Source organism: Monodelphis domestica, chromosome 4 (assembly GCF_027887165.1).
Source record: "Monodelphis domestica isolate mMonDom1 chromosome 4, mMonDom1.pri, whole genome shotgun sequence".
NCBI lineage: Eukaryota > Metazoa > Chordata > Mammalia > Didelphimorphia > Didelphidae > Monodelphis > Monodelphis domestica.
The window spans coordinates 140,554,550-140,570,800 of NC_077230.1; the positions used below are offsets into that span (position 1 = coordinate 140,554,550).

The window sequence follows — 16,251 nt, forward strand, 5'->3', positions numbered from 1 at the left end:
ATTCATAGTTGTTCATTGCATAGTATTCCTGTCACTATGTCCACTGTTCTCCTGGTTCTACTTATAAAAATAAATTCAGTTCACGTAGATTTTTCCAGATTTTTCTAAGCTCCTCTTGCTTGTCATTTCTCACAGCACAATAGTATCCCATTACAATCAAATATGGCTTAGTCATTCCCCAATTGATGTGTATCCACTCACTTCCCAATTATTAAATGTATTTCTATTGCTATTTTCACTCATTTTCTTTTTCTAAATATTTTTTAATCAATGAAAATCTGCCTTCTTGCCATCCCACCTCCCCTATCCATGCACATTTTGCAAGCATGAATAGCTAGGCAAATAAAATCATGCATTAGTCATATCATAGATTTGTTATTGAGTTGTTTCAGTTGTTCCTGATTTTTCGTGACCTCATTTGGGGTTTTCTTGGCAGAGACACTAGAGTTTGCCATTTCCCTTACCCAGTTTATTTTACAGATGAGGAATTGAGGTAAGCAGGGTTAAGGGAAAGTTTGCCCAGGGTCACATAGTTATTAAGCATCTATGGCCAGATTTGAACTCATGAAGATGAGTCTTCTTGATTCCAAGTTCAGTCCTTTATCCACTGTAGCAACTAGCTGCCAATTTTCAATTGATTGATCATTAGATAGAAGGTCACAATTCACTATGAGTCCTCCACCTTTGTATCAGTAGATCATTTATTTCAAGAGGAGTCTTCTGGTGTTGTTGTTGATCATTGCATTGATCAGAATCCCTAATTCTTTTAAACACATTTGTCTTTACAATATTACTTATTGTATGAATTATTCTCCTGTTTCTGCTCAGTTCATTCTGGATCAGTTCATAGATGTCCTTCTGGGGTTCCATAAAACCATACTCTTTCAATTCTTATATAACAAAAGCATTACATCTTTTTTATATACCATAACTTATTCAGCATTTCCCCCAATTAATGGAAACCCCCTGCTTCCAATTCTTTATGCAGAAAGAACTATAATAAACATGTGTGTGTATATGCAAGTCCTTTTTCTTTTTCTTTGATCTCTTTGGGTATATAGATTTCTTTCCCTATTTTCCACAAGCTATCCTGCTTTTTGTATTTCTTGGATCTCTACATCATAAATCCTCCCTCTTTAAAGTCATAACTGATAACTCTATCCTACATGATTGAATCTGTCTTGGTACTCATATTTCATCAGTATCCTCTGATGGAACCTCTGCCTGGAGGGCAGGAAAATGGGCTCAAGGGCTTCTATTTAAGGAAGGAACTCAGCATAGTCTTAACATAATTTACCACTGGCTATATTGCTTTTGGAGCTTTCCATTATTCCCTCACAAAATCCAGGTTCCCCCTTCTGTCACCTTCTTCTGTTTCCTTTTCTTTGTAGTCTCCGCTCCCATTAAATTGCAAGCTCCTGAATGGGTTTTATTAGTATGTATATCTCCAGTGTTTACTTAGCATAGTATCTAATACATATTAGGTTCTTAGTAAATATTTAATAACTACAGACCTAATTGTGACATCCTTGAGTCAAAGGTCAAAGGGCATGGAGACTTTAGTAATTATACATAGTTTCAAATTTCTTTATAGAATGGCTGGACCAGTTTACAGCACCTCCAAAAAACAATAATGTAACTATTTCCCATAGCCCATCTGGGATTTGACATTTTCCTTTTTTTTTTTTGTATTAACTTAGGCAAACTGATTGGTATGAGGTAGAATATAATAATTATTTTAATTTCCATTTCTCTAATTATTAGCAATTTCAGGGAGCAATTTCCCAATATTATTCTGGATAGCTTGTATTTCTGCCTCTGAAAACTGGTATGTAGTCTTTGACCATTTATCAACTGGGGAATGGTTCTTATTCTTATATATTAAAATCCATTCCCTATGTACCTTCTGAAAAATTTGTTGAAAATATTTTCCCCTTCATGTGTTTCTCTTCTAATTGAACCTACAATGTTTATTTTAGTGAAAAACTTTATGAATTTTATATAATCAGACCTTCCATCATTCTGTTCATTCTTATAGTAATTTCCTAACTTTTCTACTAACAATACTTCTTTGATATTCTTTTATCAATTTTTTTTCTTAAGAGAGTGGAGTATAACACAACCTTACTGATACTCCAAAAGACTTGTTTATAAGATGATAGCAAAGAAATAATAGAAGAGATAACCAAGATAGCCATCAATGCATTTTTAATCATCTTCCAGTGGCAATATTTTTCCATCACTGAAGGTATTGGCAGGGAAGTATTTAAAGGCTAATTCCTAATATTAATCAATATAGCAATGTCTAGAAAAATATGTTGATTATAGGAGCTAATCTCTGACATTTAAAACCCTTCATTCTCTTACTTGTCTTTTCAGTCTTATTAAACATTACTCTGTTTCATACACCACTTCTAGCTCTAGATTTCTAAGTAAGTTATAGAGGAATGCTAAACTATATGGGAATCTTGCTGTTCACTTATCCAGACAAAACCATTTTTTACTGGTTGTTAGTCAGTGGAATCCTCATTTTATTTTCCCTCCTCTTTTCTATAAAAGATTAAGGGGAAGGAAGGGGAATAAGAATTTTTATGATACCCACTAAATGCCAGGTACTTAGTATAGTAATATTTTACAAATATTATTTTTAGAGGGATTTATTATTATGGGTTTATTAGAGGCTGGATTTAAACTTAAGCCTTCTTGACTCCAAGGCCAGGACTCTATCCACTTAGCCTTCTAGTTGCCTACATTACAAAAATAGGGCAATGCATATAAAACTTGTCTTCCAGTTGATATCAATGAGCATGTCTTAAGTGTAGTCTGAGAGAAAAAAAATAATTTTAAGTACCATCTGAATCATGTGGGATAGGGAAGAAAGTAAGAGACAGAGGGACAAAGACAGAAAGACAGAGATAGAGAACAAGAGTGACAGAGACAGAGAAAAAGAATATTGGCTTGGGATTTGGTCAATCCAGATTTTACTCTTTATGGTGCCACTACTTTTTTTGTGTTAGTCATTTTACCTTGATGGGACTTAGTTTCTGTAAAATGAGAATAGATTATGTTATTTCTAAACTTCCTCTTGGCTCTAGAATCCTGTGAAGTCACTTGGTTAGTCAATTTCTCTGCTTTTCCAACAAAAGCACATTCAGCTAATTTAGATAGATTAAATTTAGATTTCCTCATAAGGAAGCTCTTTCCAAAATCTAACCTAAATCTCTCTTACTACAGTTTAAGCCTAGTTCCTCTGGATCTGTAGGTGAAACAGCTGGTCACTTCATAACCATCTACTTCATGACCTATCATATGCTTGAAGACCATTATTAAGTCACCCTACAGCCTTCCATGATGTGACAGGCCCTATAAAAGTACCATCAGGCACAAAAATCATTAAAAGCACCACAAGGCTCCATCACTAAAGACACCATCTGGCATAACTGGAAATGTCAGCAAATGGAGAGCACAAATTGATGGGCATACTACTGTTTATGCCTTTTAACTGGTCAGCAATGTTAATTATAATTACATCTTCATTGTAGGATTTTATAGCTTATATGGACAAATGAACACAGCCTCGATTAACTAACTACAGACTAAATGGAAAATGGTTCTGAAGCTAATGTTTCCAAAAGCTATTAGTACTTTTTTCCTTGACTAATATCTCCTAAGTTTATCTCACGCTGAACAAACAGACCAATTGGTTCTGTCTGTAAAGAGTACCCAAGCTCTTTCCTAACTTGCGCCCTCCAAATGATGTTCTTCATCAAACAAACAAACAAAAAAATCCCTTTACTTTTCTGTCTCCTAGACTTGTACTATGTTTGATAAACTAATGTTGTTCATGAAAATGCATTTGTATTTACAAACAATTTGCTGGTACACATTCTCATTCTCCATTAAGTTTATATAGGAGGACAGGTAGAGGAGAGGAGTTAGAAGTGAAAAAAAAAACAAAAAACAACAATCCAGCAATTTCAAAAGTCTGATTAGAAAGTAATATTATATATGAGCAACAAAGAATGCTTAGTCAATTCTACTATCATTTAGCATCCCAAAGTGCCTGGCACTAGGCATTCATATGTTGTTATGCTTTATTTTTCAAAAAGGACTTATGCGGAAATGATACATTTTTAGACAGCTTCCATATTTTCTCCAGATATTTAGGTTACATTGTGTCATAGTATATTGTTTTAATAAGCTACTAACAGCTGGGCTGCGAGATCTATAGTGCAAATATGTGCAACAACGTTAGTTCACTAACATACTTATATAATGTGGGTGGCTTTTTGTCCCTTTCCCTTTTTAATACAATCTTTTAATTCCAAGGATTGTATTTTAGATTGTATGCTGCTTAAAATAGTTCTATTAGTTGTCTTTATTCTTTAACAACATCAATTAATTTTGTCTTTACAGTTTCTGTAATCTTCCTGAGTTTACTTTATTTGCTTTCCAGCCCATTTATATTCTGTTTCAACCTCACCTTAGAAAGCTTTTATTTTCATTTTTAATTGTTATTTATAAGTCCTCCTATGTGTGAAAAGAATGTTTTAAAATAAATACAAGAAGGTTCATTAAATTACATAACTAGATAATACCTAGGAAGGTAAAACTGAGATTTGTTCTCTTGTTAAAGGCTATAGTCATGAAACTAATGTTGAGTAGATTTCTTTTTCAGTTCCCCTGAAGCACTTTGATAACTCAAAGAGCAGTAAATCAAAGCTCAAAACCAAGACCTCCATATCTGTATGTAGACTAGTTACATCTGACTTTGAGAGGTGTATATGGAATGAGTTTATGCATGCAAAGTATCCATTTTGTTTTCCATAGATTCTTAGCCAGAAATGACAAAGAAGATGTAATTACTTAAAGAAATGGAAGATTCTATTTTACCATATCCTCTCTGCAATAATGAAATTGATACACGGAGAAAACTCTTCACTTCGGTATCTATTACAACTCTATGTTGTCCTTACCTTTATACAGATACTGTATCTTCATAAAGACTGAATTATACATATGTACTTCAGGGAAAAGCTAAGGGACAATCCCAAGAAAAGGAAAACTAAAAATAAATTATGAAATGATTAAAATGAAATTTCAAAAATACGCAAGATAGAAAAGGAAAGTATTTTACAAGGGACTTTCCATTACATCATAAACTACAGTGATATTAAAAGTTCACATGTAAGCTTCTGAATTAATGTATCCACTGTGACTAAAGGTCATAGTGTTGTTTCCTTGGAACAAAAAATCATCTACATTCCAAACACATTTGCAGCTCTCAAAGTAGCTTCAGGGATTTCATTTACAATGCTTTCTGATGGCTTTCTGAGATCAAATATGATCAGCAATAGATACCAACTGCCTTTTACTTAGATAGGCACCATAGACTAAGTGATTCCTAAAATATTTCTTGTTTGTCAAAAAAGATTTCCCTTTAGGAAGCCTAGTTGCTAGTGAGTAGACTAATGAGTAGAATCCATTTATGTTATTAATGAAATGCTTATGAGTATTCTCTCTGATTTTTTGCCCAATTAGCTTGACCTTGACCTTCACTTTCCATCAATATTTCTATTACACTTCAGCATCTGAAATACTGAAATAAGTCACCATCAGACAAACTACTCCCTTCTGAGGAAGTGAACCAATGTCCAGATCAAAGAAAAAGGGAAAATAAAAAACCTAAATGTGGTGTGTGTGTGTGTGTGTGTGTGTGTGTGTGTGTGTGTGTGTGTGAGCGCGCGTGTGTGTTTTGCTGCCTCTTTTCAACTGGTGTCCTAAAGAAGACAATTGTATTCCTTAGTCTATCTCAATGGCAAAAGGGAGACCAGGTTTGAATTTCACCAATGAAGAGCACTTCATTTTAACCACAGGCTAAGGTCTAGGTATAAAATTACCAGGTAAAACAATGTATCAAGCTCTTGATCCCAGTTTCTCAGCATCATGCTCACTCTACTATAACTATAGCTAAGTAATAGTTGCTTGTTCTCTTCCTGCCCCTCCTTACTTTCAAGATCCACATATTACCAGGTCACACCATTACTATCTTTTTTTTTATAATTCCAGGACTCAATAGTTGCAGAAAAACCAATAAATGATGTGATTGCCAAATAAGCCAAGGCTTACCTGGCCTTTGGCTAGTATCAGCTTAATATCTTCTTATATCCTCTCTCTGCTTAGGCATCTGTCCCTGCCTGTTGTTTGGACTCAGCAATTTTCTGTACAAATAGGTTGTTTCCATCTCTAACTTCTATAATCTGAAAACTATCCAAGTGGTGCCCTCAGCCCTCGAACAGGCATAAAAACAAAGAGAGAGCTTAGGAGCTTTTCCTAGCTTTGGCTGAGGCTAATAGCTTTGCCTATTGGGAGGCAGGAGACAGGAGGCAGGAAAAGCAATCTTCAGTAGACTAAGCATGTTCCATCAGGTTTTTCTTATACTAGAGCTGTAGTTCCAGAGACATGATTAGAACCAAATTCTTTCCAGATCTGGATAATAACAAGCCATGTAATAATGGAGTTCTGTATTTGTTTCAAAGGCTTTTTTTCAAGTGTTTCTCTCAGTTTCCAAGTTTTGTTCAAATGTCACTGTGCGTGGAAGAAGGAGCCTTTCTCTTATCAGGGGAAAGATAGCACAAAGTAAATTAATAAACAACACAGCAGAGTGGCATAGAAGTGAAGAAAAGACCTTAGTAGTTAGGCACTTTACCTTTCTGTGATTCCTGGGCCACTCTTCAGACACTAGGTTGCCAAGAAGAGTGAAATCTATACAGATAGAGGAACTTCCTCATTTGCACTTCCTAAGTTAATGAAATCATATTCTAAAAGCAAGAGCATAGATATTTATTGTGGAATATTCCACAGATCCGATTCAATTAATGTGCTCATTAGTTTTGTTGAACTGTCTTTTTTTTAAGCTTTCTTTTTTATTCTTTGCAAATAAAGATGAAAGACAAACTATCAATAAAAAATATTTAAAACTGTTGATAGTAAAAATCAGCTAGTCCAACTCCTTGACATTGTGGATGGAAACTAGATGCCCAGATAGGATAAGTAACTTGTCTCGGTTTACACAGAGCAGAATTCGAACCCAAATCCTCTGACTCCAAATGCAATGCACTTTCTGCTTCAGTGCACAACAGATTAAGCCCCACATAGAGGTAGACAATACCCTTAATCCCCTTAACATCCGACAGAAAATATTAAGAATATTACTTTGGCCATGAAATAATAAACATTTGGAGAGAGGTACAAGGAGTACCTATAATAGAATGAAACAAGTTCTGGGAATTTCAGTGGTCTATATAAACTTAAACATTAGTGACTTGGCCTTCCATGTCATGTCAACATTACTTCAAAATTAGCTACACTGAGGAGTGTGTTGTTATTGAACTTCTTCCCTAAGAGGGCCGTAGAAAAATGCCCCATTGTTGAAGCCATAAATTACTTAGAGCTGCTTATCTTTTTTTAATCTCATTTTCTTAAATGTTAGCTTTCTAACTGCTGTACACATAAAGTGGAACCAACACATGTGAATTATGAACTCTAAATGACAATAGGCAGAAGCAGTTAATGAATCTAATTATCCTTCCAGGGACATTCCAAATCCTACTTTCTTTATGAAGCTTTCTTGTCAAGCCACACTGTACCTCACAAGTATGGGATGAGAAAGATGTTTGCCAGTAGGGGAGGGAAGCAGTGAGATTTTGTTATTTTTGTTGTTTTTTGTTTCCAACTGGCAAGCATAATATGAGTTTAGGTTTTGATGTTGTTGCCAAAATAATTAATGGAAACTGAGACTACATTAACCAAGAAGGATGTCCACATAAAGGAAGGAGAGAACCTCATTCAGAACACATATGGAATATTGTGTTCAGCTCCCGATTTTAAAGAGATTGATATGAGCTGAAACAAGTCCAGAGAAGAGAGAGAACAGGTTCAGATAATTCTACCATTCCTTGTTTATCCACAGTCAGAGGAGAGAAGGGAGGTTACTGAAGATGATGAGTTTCTGGAAACCATTAATGAAGTCCAGGAGGACAATGGGATGGGTTCTCATTGTGGGAAATGATGGGATCTAGGAGAGATCATTTATATAGCTAGCATTTTTAAAACAACCAAGATTTGCAAACATTTTCACTTTATCTTTTTTTTGTCAAAAAAAACCTTATGAAATAAGTGCAATTATTATTATCCCTATTTTACAGAAGAGTGAACTAAGACAGAGAGAAATTAAGTGACTTAGCCAAAGAAGCAAAGAGCTACTTCTTCCCAGCTTCAAATCCAACACTATTTATTGCACTAACTAGGTGCCTCTAAATTACCTACATTCTAATTAAATTTAGTAATCCACAACCTCACTGACATGGGGTCATTGTCACTCTGTAGGACAGTCTGAATTAAAGATGAAAATAACCATATATCTAAGAACCGTAAAAAGAACATAATTTCTTCATCACTTCAGCCAGCAGTGTGATGAATATAAGACTTTGTAATAAATGTTTTACCAATGCCATTCAGTTAAAATGATCAAGATATTAGTAAGTTAGGTTAGGAACTTTGTCAGGTGAAGTAAACTAGTCCCTGCTCTTTAAGAATTTATAATCTAATACATATTCATATAAATTTAAAGATCTTCAAATGACTTTACCTCTGTCAAATATTGTTATTATCTTTTAAGTCTGTGGTATGTCTATTCTAGTCCATTGATCAATTTTTTTCTATTTCTTAGCCAGTACAAGAGAGTTTTGATTATTATAGATTTATATACAGTTCAAAATCGTTTCTTAACTTTTTCTTTTGAAATATGTGAGTTATATTGATGGTAAGTATGTAGACTTGGTATATTAAGGTTTGATGGTGACTCAATACACCTGACTGATAATAGGGCCAACAGGCCCTATTCAGTCCCAGAACACTATCTGACTCCTACACCATGGTTTAGAAATATCAAGGATAAGGTTTATTATTATTATCATTCAAATCTAGGAGGACAGAAGGACTAGGAACAAAGGTATCCCTATTCTATGAATTCTGGATTCTGTAAAAATAAATTTGGCAAGTTATAAAATAAAATATTTAGATGGAAAAACTGTTTAAAACTTTTCAAAACTGTTTAACTTGTCAATCAGGTCCAAACTGTTTGGATACTTTTGATAGAGGTAATCAAAAGTATCCTCAATGGTGAAGTGTCGCTCAAATGTGAACTTCCCTTCAAAGCCTGGCACAAGGATGCTAAAGAGACTTATTATAAACATAAAATATTTATTGAAAAATATAAGGATAAATAAAGGATTTCTAACTCTAAGGGATTCTAAATCCACCCAAATAAACTCCCAGGTTGCACAAGGAACTGTTTCTCCTGTGTTTCACAGGCTACACTAATCCTCCCTGATCTGACTAACCCAAATTTATACTATCTAATTAAAAACTACCACTATTATCCTTATAAATCTTAACCTCGCCTTCAAATTATAAAATAGCAAAGGCTAGCTGGTTGAGTCTCAATAAGAATCACGTTAGGATTCTGAGGCTTAACAGACCCAGTGTCCAAACCAAAGACCAGATTTTTCTTTGGTCTTCTCAGAGTTAAACAATTTACAAAAATCACAATAAATATTCAATAGTGTTTCACAAGTTGGGAAAGGAAAACACTGAGCTCCTCCAGATCTTTCCCTCAGACAGAGATAGGTAAAGATGTCACCTCCTCCAGCTCTCAGAGAAAGTCTCTGAGAGTGTGTGTGTCTCTGCCAACTGCCCAAGAGCAACTCCCCAACTGCCAGAGTGAGTAATTGACATAGAAAAATGGTTATAACTGTCACATCTTAAATCAACATGCTCTCTCAGCTCTGCTTCAAACTCCAGTTTTTTCTCAAGTGACCCACTTTACTTCTTATCTCTAAACTAATAAAACAATACTTATTTTCTAATATCAGCCTTACAATTCTCCTCCCACCTTTCCTACAGGCCTTGCAAAAGGTCATCTTCATATCTTCAGGTTGCCTATTTACTACATTCTCTGTCTATGAAACTCAACTACATAACTACCTGACCTAACTAGTTTTCCCAATTAATATCTGGATAAGTTTATAGTTCCTCAGAGTAGTAGCTTTGAACTCTTGATGAGTTCAACCCTTTTCTGCTTGGACCCAAGATGGCTTCAGGCCTTTCCCACAGTCAGTTACTGACTTGCGCGCAATTTCTCTTCACAGCAATCAGGAAACACATTCAGGACTCAGGAATACAGTTAGATGATAAAATTAGGAGACAGAATTGGTAGGTTCTCAACAACAGGATACTGGGACAACAGAATAGATAGCTTCTGTTCCACTGGGAAAAGGTAGGCAAACTCCCACTTGGCTCAGACAGGAACAAGCTGCAGGAAGTTGCCGTTCCAAGCTCCACCAGGGACAGGAACCAAAAAACCTCATCTGCCTCACTGTGTCCATTCTCATCTTTTCCCCACACTCTAGAATAGGGTCCTTAGAGTTCTGTGGCATGGTTATTAATATTTTTCAAGTTATTGAATTCTGACTTTTTTGCATAAAAAGTATTTTAGAATTATGCTCATATACTTTTGGAATTTGTTTTGGAAAATATATTTCCAGGTATTTGATTATAGATATGATTATTTCAAATTTATACTTCTTATTAATCAAAAGAAGGATCCATTCATACCTATGCTTTACTGTGTTTTTAATAGGATTAAGTGATGTGACTTTATCAAAATCTTTTTCTGCATCTATTGATATAATCATGATTTTTGTTACTCTTTCTTTCATGTGATCAATTATGTTAATAGTTTTCCTTACATGAAACCATCTCTGTATACCTGTTATGGATTCTGTTTGGTCATAATATATAATCTTTGTGATATATTACTATAGTCTTATGGATAATATTTTATTTAGAATTTTTCCATCTATATTCATTTGAAATTGGCCTACAATTTTTTCTCTGTTTTTGTTTTAGGTATCAGTACCATATTTGTTTCATAAATGGAATTATCTACATTTTCTTCCTTACCAAATTGCTCTAAATAATTTATTTAATATTGGAATTAGATGATCTTTAATTATTTGGTAAAATTCACTTTTAAATCCAACCATTTCTTCTAAGGAAGTTCTTTAAAACCTAGTCAATTTATTTTTCTAAAAGAGGTTTATTTAAATATTTCCTCCCTTATCTTATACCCTTGCCCTTGGTTTTCTTAGTTTTTATGCTCTTCTAAGAGATCATCCTCTTTAATCTTTTTCTCCTAACCTCTTATCTCCTTATAAGTTAAGAAAAAATGTACCTTTCTATATGTTTTATACAGATCTGATGACTAGCATTACTATTCATTCATTCCCTCCTTCCCTTCATTGTAACATTTCTTTCACTTATGCCTCTTTTATATGAGATCGTTATTCTATTTTTTAACCTCATTTTATTATATTTAATTTGTCCTTGAAGTTTCTTTCTATAAATATACCACTTCAAACCATCTAATCAATTATACCATTCTTAAGGTCTAAACATACCATTTTTCCATAAGAGAAGTAAATATTTTGACCTCTTTAAATTTTTATAATTGGTCTTATCTTGTACTATCTTTTCAGCTGCCTATTAAACATTCTGTCAGCTATTTCCCTATATTGCAGTTATTTATGTAGAAGACATCTCTCTAAATATATTTTTAGTATGCTGCAGGGCATGGAATTAATTTATACTTTAATTATATTCTTGACAGTGTTGGTGAAGCATCTTGGTTCAATACATTTTTTGGTGAATGGGTGAATGCATGATATAAGCTCCCATAGGCACCAAGAACTGGAGAGAGAACTACATCAGGAGAAACTATAACATAATATGTAAATGAATATGTTCAAAGGCAGTCAGTCAATAAACATTTATTAAGCCAGGGACTATGCTAAGTCCCAAGGATACAAAAAGAGGTAGTAAGTAAACAAATATTTACAAACAAGCTATATATGCAGGATACATGCGAGGTAATTAAGAGGAGGAAAACTGTAATAATATTTTATTAAAAAGAGAGAAGGTAACACATGAAGAACATAGAAACATGTATTTTATGATAGACAATGTATAATTATACCATGACATCTCTGAGATAGGAAAGAGGAGAGATGGAAGGAGAGAACAGTAATTAAAAATGTCAGAAAATGATTATTAAAATTCTATCCAAATGTAATTTGGGAAAAAATTAATTCAAAAAGAGAAGGAAGGCACTAGGATTAAGAGGAACTGGGAAAGATTTTCTGTAGCAGATGAGATTTAAGGTGGACTTTGAAAGAAGCCAGTGAAGACATGTGAAGGAAGTCATTTAGAGATGAGGGAGAATGTTCCAGGTATGGGGCTCAGCTAGAAAAAGTTTGGGTAACCAAGAGATGCTGTGTCTTGTACAGATCTATTTGCTTTTGAGAAACATTATATGGGCTGCTTTTCAGTATTTACAGGTGTTCATTTCCCACCTGGCTATATTCCTAGACTTTATGATTCCTAAAACTCACCATTCTGCATAATAAAATGAACTCTGAAGTTCACACCTCCTTAGCATCCCTTGCCCCTCCAGCACCTGGCCCCTTCTATTTGGAGAGCATGAAGGTTTGAACATTGAATAGTTTCTTCCAGATCCTATACCTTTTAAGGATGGAACCCTCAAAATCACCTCATCATTTCCCACCAGACTACTTTTTTGACTTTATACTCTCTAGGAACCCACTATTCCACAAGATGAAATCAACTCTGAAACTTACATTTCCACAGATCATTTCTCATCTCATTTGCAAGATGTTATTCCCTTGCCACTTTCAGCTTCTTTTTATGAGTTGTCTCCCCATCTTAGATTATGAGATCACTGAAAGCAGGGACTATCTTGTGCCTTTCCTCCTATCCTTAGTGCTTACCTCACTACCTCTAATAAAAATTTATTGACTCTGAATCAGATGCTGATGGGAGAAGCAAAAAGATCTTAATATCCAGAGACTAGATCACAGCATAACTAATCTAATTTTTTTTCTAATTTGATGATAATTGTAGGCTGTCCCATATAAGAAATAAAAATATCTAGGCCAGAATCCCAAACTGAAAATCTTGAGGCAGCTAGGTGTCCAAGTGGATTGAGAGCCAATCCTAGAAGCAGGAAATCCTCAGTTCAAATCTGGCCTCAGGCACTTCCTAGCTGTGCGACTCTGAGCAAGTATTTAAATCCCTATTGCTTAGCCCTTACCACTTTCACATCTTAGAATCAATACACAGCATTGATTCTAAGATGGAAGGTAAGGGTTCTAAAAAAGAAGAAAAAAGAAAAAGATAAAAAAATCTGATAAATTTTATTTTGTGTTGCAAAGACCTCATGTAGATGTTCTACAGTTTGTTTCATAGGTTTTTGACAGTTAATACACCTAAGTGATTAACAGGATCATATGTTCAGAGTATATTAGTTAAGAGTTAATAAATTCTGGTACAGGGTTCTAGCATTTCATTGATTTCATAACTAATACCCTCAGACCTAACCTATCATAATGACCCTGGGGAAGGGATTAAAAATAAACCAAAATCACCTTTATTGATAATAAAATCTGAGGATCCTGTTATTGACATAAATCCTTAAAAGAGCAAATACTACTAGTAATCAATTCCATCTTATACAACTGACTCAGTGATTGTTTCTGTTATCTTTATCAAGAATAAAGATTTAATCAAGCTGTACACTTAACATTTCAAGATTAATAATAAAAGCTCTTAAATTAACTCTCTTCTTATCTACCACTCTGCTTATATACAATTAATTTACTAACTGGGACTATTCCTAAGATCTTAGTGACATTTGCTACCTATAGAATTGTATGTGATCTCTTAGTTTATGATTAATGATATAAAGGCAAACAATGCAATTTTCTTTCATCCAGAATTGGCTATTCAATTTCAGAAAACCAAAGATATTTCATTATAATCATTTGACAAATGATTTCCCATGTGGTCAAATTATTTCAGTCATGATAGATTATTGCAGTTTCTTCTAAGTATCACCACCAGTGGTCTATTTTTATAGTTTAAATCCATGTAATTGATCCAAGTTTTTGCAGGGCAACCTAAATATATATATAACTACTTTCCAAACACTAAAGCACTATCTAAATGGTAACTATTATTATAGAACAATAGGACTGAGTTTACAGATACAGTCTTATTTAAGGACAGAAGCCTTCAAAAATAATGAACTTCATGATACTTTCCAGTTGAGCAGAGGAAGCTAAGTTGCTTTACTGAACTGTGTATGGAGGTGGTCTTTTCCCACCTATAAGAGGATCTTTTAGAAATAGGACATGGAGGGAAGAAAGGAAGAAAAGGTTATTATGTAAATTCCCCAGGGTCAAAATGATCTTGGGGGTTTTACTTACATTTTCAGGGGTGTGTGTGTTATATATTAAGGAAAATCCAATGCAGTGCATAGTTTTAATCTGCTCTCTGGAATATGACTCTGGAACAGACATTTACCTTCTTACCTCAATCTTCTCATTAGTAAAATGATGTTGAATAACCTAATTTCTAATGCCCCTTCTATCTCTAAAATAGTCATTTCTCTAATCAATCATAAATCTCTTATAAGCTCTTCTTCCTTTGTAATTGTATCCAAGGTTTGTTGGAAAGTGATTACAGTCACTAGAATCCCTATAAATCTTTAGCTTAGAGAGATCAGTATGGATAGTTCCATTCTTGTACCATTCTAGTAACTTGGGAAATTCTAAGGATAAATTAAAACTGTTGCTGATCAGAAATATTTCCTTACATCTAACCTTCAGAATTCATTGTCAGCCGATCTAATTTTAGCTTATTTTCTTTGATGTAAAAGAAAAGGACTAAATCCCTACCCTCTGCATGGGAACTTATTATCAAATCTATTAGCTGTCTGTATGCTCAATCTGAACAATGGTTTGAAAAGTAGCTTTTCTTTTCTTTGAATTTACTTTTTAATTATGAAAAACTTTTGGAGGTTTCCACTTCCCACTCTTTTGTACTGTCCAGAAATGGACACAGTAAAAGAGTCATAAAAAGGCAAAGTATGATGGCAAGTATACCAAAAAAGTCAATGAAAATCAATGGTAGTTTTAGAAGGTAGGAAAGAAATTAAAGACTATATATATATATATTTAGTCTGGAAAACTGAAGGCACCAAGTATAAAGTACCAATATCGGGTTAATCTCTTTTAACACTGCTTCAATTTTGTTTCACAGTTCTTTATCCTTAGAGAGAATATGCCTCAGTACCTGGCTACAGAATTGAAACCGAATAGCTGAGAAATCCAAATTCACATGTATGCATAACTGTCATTTTCACTTCAAAAAATGTGTTAATATGCTGTAGGAAATTTATGTTTTGTCTGAAATATGAAGACTTCAAATTTTCAGTTTTTCTTGGGAGCTCTGCTAAGACTCCCCAGCATTGCATGAGATCCTCAGATCTTTTTCAGAGATGGTCATGGATGAATTTGACTGGGTACATGAAACACACCATCCTGTGTTATTTATACAAAGCAAAAACTAAAAGGTCTCACTGTATTCTTGTAGGCATAAATAACACAAAAGGAAATTAAATCTATTCAGGACACTTTCTAATACCACTTAACTGCAAGTTACAGTGGAAATATATTACAGATATTTTGTTTTTACAATTGGAAAATAAAGTATTCATACATACATATGTGTACAAACACACATATATCACCATACTGATGTAATAGTTGTAATTAATGTATGGATATTATTCTTTTTTGAAAAATAATAGACATGTAAATTAAAAACAATCATAAATTTTTTGCTAGTATTTTAATTAAGATTTGTAAAGAGATATGTCAAAGTGTCAGTTTCCCAAGTAGAAAGCATCAATTTTTTTCTGATAGTCCCCATTTTCTCAAGGAACATCTCCATCTGCTGGAAATCTAGTGTCTGACAATGGAGTCTTTTAAAATAGTGAAAGTGTTGTACTTTTGCAACTGCCAGCAAATGCCAACAGCCAAATATGCCAGTTGATTCTATTCTTATAGATCTATTAAACTAATGTGCTACAATTCTAACTCAAAAACAGATAGGTACCTACTCTAGGTCAATAACATATTTCTATTATAGCATCATATTTCATATATAATAACAGATTTCATAATACAAACATGACATTTATAAATGCATATTTATGCAGTGTATTTAAGCACTTTGTCATTTTAGGTTTTGTGTAGTTTGTTATTGTTT

The 16,251-nt window shown here is 33.9% G+C and overlaps 1 protein-coding gene across 5 annotated transcripts in view; it reads right to left on the reverse strand.

The window, feature by feature from the left end:
- Nucleotides 1–16,251, reverse strand: part of LRP1B (LDL receptor related protein 1B) — a 2,480,145-nt gene that overhangs the window by 1,248,637 nt on the left and 1,215,257 nt on the right. The window lies entirely within an intron of this gene.